Source organism: Hippocampus guttulatus, chromosome 18 (assembly GCF_054856545.1).
Source record: "Hippocampus guttulatus isolate MCC_2025c chromosome 18, RoL_Hgut_1.0, whole genome shotgun sequence".
Classification (NCBI taxonomy): Eukaryota; Metazoa; Chordata; class Actinopteri; order Syngnathiformes; family Syngnathidae; genus Hippocampus; species Hippocampus guttulatus.
This window is the reverse complement of record NC_141278.1, coordinates 3,593,905-3,601,642: the sequence shown is the minus strand read 5'-3', so window position 1 is coordinate 3,601,642 and position 7,738 is coordinate 3,593,905. Positions and strand designations below refer to the sequence as shown.

General features: G+C 42.9%; 1 long non-coding RNA gene across 1 annotated transcript; it reads left to right on the top strand.

Moving 5' to 3' along the window:
- Positions 1 to 7,089, top strand: LOC147190662 (uncharacterized). Its single transcript, XR_015103846.1, has 2 exons — positions 1 to 111; positions 3,822 to 7,089. It is a non-coding gene; the product is annotated as an uncharacterized LOC147190662 (long non-coding RNA).
- Positions 7,090 to 7,738: the final 649 nt, after the last annotated feature.

Genomic DNA, 7,738 nt, shown 5'->3' with positions numbered 1-7,738 from the left:
AGCTCGCAAAATGAATAAAAAAAACAAACGTCTTTGAAAAGTTTTTTCGGGAAGGGGAAAAGGCGCAGCCAGGAGTCAGAAGAGGAGTCTACGACTTTCAAGAAAGAGAAGGTATTTTTTTCTTTTTTTGCCTTCGGGTCTCTGTTGTTTACTGGCTGCTATGCTGATGACTAAAAGAGTGACAAGTCGTAAGGACAACATCATGTATAGATTACGATCAGAAATAGTGGTGAATAAGGAGTTCAGTGAGACCCTCAGGTTACAATCTATAGAGTTAATTATTGGACTTCACTTTTACTGGAAGTGTACTTCAAGCCCTCGCATACTGTATGCATGTTTGGTGCATGTCCATTCTATTGCTGGGACGCCAGGGGCATCCTGTTACATTAAATAGTGAGGAGTAGAGAGGAAAGCTCACATTTCCTCTGTTGTAACCGTCCCATCTTGGGGCAAGAAGGATGCAAAAGTCCAAAGTATCAGAATGTCGTATCAAAGCAATAAAGGAGGTTTGAGGCAAAGTATTGATTGACAAAATAAACGAATCAATTCATTGGCCCTGTAGTGACAGATGTCACTCCCTTGTTAAAAAACAACAACAACAAAAAAAAAACATCACAAATTCAGCACTAATCGGCAGATGATACTGTAAGTGAGCAGGATCACCCCTCTTCAGAAAACAAATGCAAGTGTTTATCTTGACACCCTTTGAATACGTTCGGAATGTGCCAACAGCATCTCTTGGGCATTTTTTCGGAAATTGTAGCAAAAAAAAAAAAATCGATCTAAAATATATTATCATATAATATATCATTTAAAAAAATCATAACAATAATCATTTTAGAGCAATTTTTCAGAGGTTTAAACAATATCAACAGTCTTTGTCTTTCGAGGCCAAACAACAGTGCTTGAGAATGAACCAAAAGTGCATGCACTCCATTTTGCAGCCCACATGGTATCCACAGGTCGCCCCCAAGGACCACACAGGCAGCCCACGGACCTGTTGTAGAAACAGCTTAGCACTGATTGGACATTGTGATTTTCTAGCCTGAAGATTTATTTCCCCCCCTGCTCATGAATCTGACGATACTTCCTTCATGCAGGCATCCTGGCTTAAAAAAAAAAGTCTGTGTTAGCATTTTTTAATGCGCTGGTGCCTGACTCCTTTACGACCCCCCGCCCCACACACACACACACGTGTGGGTTTCTACATGCATGTGCACATGTTGCACACGCATGATTCTGTGTTGAGCGTGAGCCAGGTGATGAAGCATAACCCCCTGGGACATCTCGCATCAAGGGTGGCAAATCACGGTGATTGATCAGTCCTCTGCCCCGCCCGTCCTCATTCCAATCCAATCCTCCCCTTTGCCCTCGCCTCCCACGAAGCCCCCCACGCCCCCGGTGATCAATCACGCCGTCAATCACACAGGCAGCAATGACATTATTCAATACTTAACCCCCCCCCATCCCCATGCCAAGGTTTATGATGACAAAGACAAACTCTTCTTGGTCCCTGAAGTAATCAACACAGAATCATGCTGATACAGAACAGGGTGGAGGGGGTGGGAGGGGGCACACTGGACACACCTAATCACCTAATGAGCCTCATTAGTAAAGCATTTGTGAGTTACATGAATCATTCAAATTGTCCTGAATGCCAACACGAGTGAATACGCAAGTGAACAAAACAAAGAGCAATATTATTTGAACATGGTAAAGCGTCACCTTCTCATCTGTAGTTGCCATGGTTACCAGGTTCCGCGCCTTGGGAATTTTGGTGAGCTGTAAATGACGTACTGAAGGAGAAATATGCACTTGTCGAGATTGCACTTCAGGGGGCACTTACAGCAAACGCTAATCTGTGCAACTGTCAAATCTAACTGCAGCTCTACTTACCTTTTTGGATTTGATGATCGTCTTTGCTCGTCTGTATGTGGGTCCTGAATACATTAAGGAAATGCTAATTAAACAGAAACTCAGAAGGGCTCTGAGGTATGCAAAGCAAACATGGTGATAGCGGCATCTAGCGGTTATGCTGTACGCAAATGGGATAAATTGCCAACAGATGAGAAGGCAGCCCCGAGTTTCGGTCGCTGCGCTGTGGTCGACCGGGGAGAGAAATACAATCTAATAATATATTTTAAAAACGTGCTAGTTTTGGAATTAAAGATAAAATGAAGGGGTTTTTTTTTGTGTGTGTGTCTATTTTTTTCTCACTGTATCGATGCAGCAGCAACTTAAAACTGACTCACTTCCAAAGATGTAATGTTCAAGAAATTACAGTAGAGGGCAGCAGAATTGCGAGAAAGAAATGCATCAAGAACCCCGATTTCACAATTGTGGTTGCTCCCCATGACCTTTTCATTGACAAATAGTACAGTGCACATAAACTAATCGATATACTGTATATAATAAAGATCACGACAAGGATGATAGCAATATACGTGAAACGTGCTAAAACTATTCGACTATTTAATAAATTTGGCATCATTGATTGATTTTTTTTTGGGTTATCTGGAATGTGAATTTAAACTGATGACGCCATTTTAGATTATTACATTGCCAGATTCGTTCTGATCACACAGATAACATCCATCCTTCCCTCCATTTTCGATCCCAGCTGACAACCTTCTGACGTAAACACTATTCAGTCTGCAATGAAGATAATGTGTGGAGAACCGTCCCCAGAAAAAAAACTAACAAACAAACACAAACACAGGGAGAAAATGCAAACTCCACACAGGAAGACCTGATCTGAAATGCAGAAATTCTCAATTGTGAGGCAATCACCCTAACTACTAAACCACTGTGCTGCCTAACTGATCACAAGGCCTACATTACCTGAGTCTATGCGTAACGAGGTCGGAAGGAACAGGAAGCAATAAGCTAGAGTATCCTTCCAGACAGATAAGGAGATGATTGCTAACGGTTTTAGATAACGCTTTATGACTAAAGATAAATAACGTTCTTGGATTGGAAAATAACCAGAGATGGAGAAATGCCACTTTTTCTTAATTTGTGTGGTATGATGCTGTGAAAAATTTGCTTGCACGTCAACTGGCATTGAACCTGTCAACTTTAAGTTTGTTGACTCTGGTCTCCGTTGCACCGCCGGCTTTAAACATTGCACACACACACACACACACACACTGTGCGCGTGGTCATAGACTCATGTGCGTCACTGTTTCCATTCTGAGGATAAATAAATCCCGAGCACAACTGTACACAGTCAATGAGGGCAGGCCCAGCTGCTCTCGTCCCGCATTGAGTCACGTGACGAGTCGTTTAACACAGTTTAGCAAGCTATCCGACACGAGACCACGACCTCATGAACATTTTTACACGTTACAAGACCATCGAGGAGCTCAAAGTCAGACCCATCTTCAAATGCCGCAGGTGACCTCCGGCTGAATCATTACCCAGGCGCACCGTGTGACCCTGGTGCCGAGCACAAGAGCCATTAAAAAAAAAAAAAGGAAAGGGCATCCGAGTGTTATTACAGTTCAAGCACTGGTGTTTTCATGTTTTAAAAACCTACTTACCTCTAGCATTTTGCTTTTGGGGTTGGCACTTTTTAAAATTGTGCATTAACTCATCTGTAATGTCCTTTCTGATAGTGTTCCTTCCTGTGTTACACTAAGTTTCATTTGTGGTTCCATGTCTCAGCTCCCCAAAAAAGATATCCTTCCTTGACCAACACTTGAGGTAACCTTTCAAATGCTCACCAAAGCATCGTTTGTTGCATTCTGGGATGCGCCTGTTGCTTTTCCCTTTGCAAGATTATTTCTCACCATTCTCCTGTTCCGATTCTTTTCCCACAGAGCGACCTGGAAGTCAAGATCTCTGCACCCTCCCATCAAGATGTGATACACGGACACCCACAGCACTATTGACAGTGAAAACACAGTTGAGGATACCATCTCAATAGGATGTGTTTGCTCTGCACCAGACCGGGATCACGATCGCCTTTTTTATTGTGGTTGATGCTTTGCACACCTGCAGTGAAGAGGAACATCTTGCCCTGAGAGCGAGCCTGCCTTGTTTCAATCGTTTTTATGTACCTGCACATTTCTCACTCTGCATACCAAAACAGCACAAAAGGCCCCGAGGCGCCATTTTCATTTGCGGACAGCCATTCAACTGTTCAGTAAATATAACACGGGCGATCTGACAGCAGTGAATTTCAGTGAGAGCCAGGCTGTTTGAAAATACCGACTTTGAAAGCGGTCACGGCAGCTTCCTCAACTTGGACCTTGGGTTTGTTTGTGTGCGTTGCGGTGTCGAGTTGTTTGCGGCGCGGCGGAAGGTGGTCATGACAGCGATGCGGCACACATACAGTGTCAACTTGTATCGGTACAAATAATTCGGGGTCAACCTGTGTGTTAATGTTTAACCCTTTCATGCACGCTGTGACCAGATAACATAATAAGCTGTCCACTGGAATAACCGCCATCCCTAGAAGGGTTCAAGGAGGCATATCGGGCATTTTTAAGCAATTCCCTGGTTGCTAAATGAAATGTCTATGGCATGACTTTATCAGGCATCAAGAATTAAAACACATTTGATAGTCTGCTTGGAGGTGGACCTTCGCTTACAGGTTGTAGTTTTGTACCTGATATGATTGCAAAGCAGTTGAAACTAAATCAACAGTGCTGCCGCTGGTTGCGGTCATGTCGTGCATTCCCTTCTGTTTCAACTGCTTCAAGACCCGATGAATCCAAAAAAAAAAAAAAAAAAATCGCATCGGGTTATGATGTCGTTTCATCGTTACGACTCTGCTTGACCTCAGCACTCAAAAAAAATCAAAAAGATGAGACAAAATGAAGATATCTCCCCATTTTCTTGCCAGCCTGCAAAATGTGAACAACAGAAGGGGACATTCGGTAGATTTGAAAATGTTCCATTGCAAAAGCCTCACAATAGCGAACCCATGCGCTTCATGTTGCAACACATAAGTACGGTCAGACATGTGGAAGAATGTAAGCAAGCAGAGAGTCTTTTTTATTTTATTTTTTTTCAAGGGAGTGGCCTTTGTCCCAACAAGCTTAGCCATCACTGCAAAGCAAACAGTCCTTGTGTGCAGACTTTTGCATCAAGGCTGCCCAAAAATGTTCAGTGATACAATTTCCTTCCCGGGCTCAGATCCAGTATGGATTTCTGGAGGGCATATTTCATAAGTGCATTTAAATTTATTTATTTACTTTTTTAGCTGATGTGACTGGTTTGTCAGTTGATGCTTTGTTTTCTCAACTTAGGTAAATACCTCGACATATAACAAGCGAGTCCTTCTTTCCCCTTCAAATGCCCTCGTGCAGTTTCTCCCATTGACTCTTTGTGTATGTCACACTCCTCCCCCTTGTGAGTTTCCATCCAACCTATCGCTATGTATATCATGCAGCTGGGTCGACATGACCCATGCAGCCCGTCGGGCGGCCCTCCGCCCCATCGCTTTTGCACGCGCCCTCGGACTGTGTTTGGCAACAAATACATGTGGACGTTACATTCCACTCACACATAGAACAACACAGTCATGGTCATGAGGACTTTAAACAAGTGATGTCACAAGCCACTGGTGCTAAATGGTGTCCCTCAGTTTCCTTGAAGCGAAGGCCAAATCCACGGTATTAGCCACCATTGTATCATCAAATTCAGCACCTTCCTTTTGGAATGAATGCGACGAGTAAAGAGATCCATGTGAAAGGACTTGGTTGGATAAATAAATTGTCCCGATGGCCTTCATCATACAGTAGAGTGCAGTGGACTTGTCTTAGTATGTCCTTGTATGGAATAAGAAGTTGATCAGGAGTATTGCAGTGGAAAAAGGAAGACCAAGAGCCAGAATCTAGTCAAGCAGGACAGAAGCAGAACTAATCTGAAGGGTTATGCAACACTGGGGAGCAGTGGGTGCTACAGTCTTGGTGAGCAACTAGAAGCGGAATAACGCTGAGCTCAGGACAGGTGAGCCTACCCACATGCGTTTCTAAACAAACACAGTGTAGCTAAGCCTCTGGTTAGCGGCCGTCATGGCTAGCAAGATAGTTTTTTTGGCCGCACATCAAACAGGTGAGCTCATTCAAAGCGGCATCACACGGACATAAATATCAGTGAAACAGGAAAATCAAATAGGGTGGTGCCAAGACAACTTCCACGGGGATTTAAACAGCCTCTCCCAAGACTCTACTCATGAAGTCCAAGCAATAACAAGTGTCGTGGCGATTTTATAGCATTCATAAGCACTTGCCTTAAAAGATGAAAGATTGAAGCTGAAATTCGGAAGGGAGGCCATTACAATGAAAGGTGCATGAGAATTGCAATGATAAGCTCTTATGTTCCTTTTTTTTCCCTCTCAGGCATATTGACTCAATGACAGCATCTCCCTTGGGATTCAGTTGTCTGCGGTGGTTGCACTCTGTAGTTTGGCAAAATGTCTCGCAGACGGTGGAGAAATTTGTCTGAGCAAGTATGTGCGTTAACAAATCCAGTCGAAATATTGCGCAAGGAGCGCTGAGGCCTTATTTCCACTTTGCTTCAGAGGAGCAATGAGTTGATTATCTTGCCGCAATATTGGAATGATATCATGTAACATGTCGGGGCATTGCAAAGGCGCGCAATAGCCCAGAGCCGAAGAGGAGGAGAGCATCCACTCATTATCACCACTTCACTTATGCATCTCTCTGTTAAATGCAGCACGAATGGTTCATTCCGAAAAACGTACAAATGTGACTTGAGTTTTTAGAATTGCCAGTCATCGGTGATTACTATTGGTACGCGGACTCCCTCTAAAGGTAAGCAAAAGAAGCACAGAGTTAAATACAAATACCAGTTACAACATTTAAAACATGAAATACAAATGTAAGATCATGTTGTATGATTAATTATTGTCATTTTATGTTTTAGCATCATATTATTTCATGTTAACATTACCGAAATTACATTCTGTTGTTTAATAATTGCTTAGACATGTTTTTATGTTGATAGCTTCTGATTGGCTGAAGGAAAGGAAAGCAGGAAGTGATTCAGTTGCCGAGAAAAGTGTTTTCGATCGTGTTGCGGTGCGGACGTTTGCAAATAAAACTGCGTTCAAACGGAGTCCATCTCTCCTTTTGCCGTTTCTTAAAGTTCAGCCATTAAAGCCATCATGTATCTATTTGCGTATTTAGCTTAATGACTCATTGCAGACAGATATACTTTGGCTATAGCGTGACCTCGCTCTAAACCTTGTGATGTGACCTCCACTTGAACTGCCTTAGCGACATTAAATAATGTTAACACCTTTTGCAGACATAGACCACAACGCTGTGCATGCATCATAGCTGGCCTGCGGCTTCACACAAATTTCACAGCATAGTAGCCAAAATTGAAAGTCGTCTTATGAACGTCGGCTAGCTTAATGCTACGACACAATGCAAAACACCATAGGCAAGATAGCAAAACTAGCAATGAAGTTGTGATAATTGTTACTCTTTCACCATTTTTTTTTTTCGGAACACAAACTATAGCTACACATGCAGACCGGGCCTATGTCAAATTTACATGTAGTATGTCTGTATAATCTATACCGATATGTATCTGACAAGGCACACACAGCAGAAGGAGCAGCACAATGCCCATTGCACTATCACAATCCACACATGAATTCACGAAAGGCGTACATCGATGAAGGGCAGGTTCCCTGCATTCATGGATCAGCGATGCCGGGTTGGTTTTCAACACAATCCGCTGCAGTCGATCAAACTTT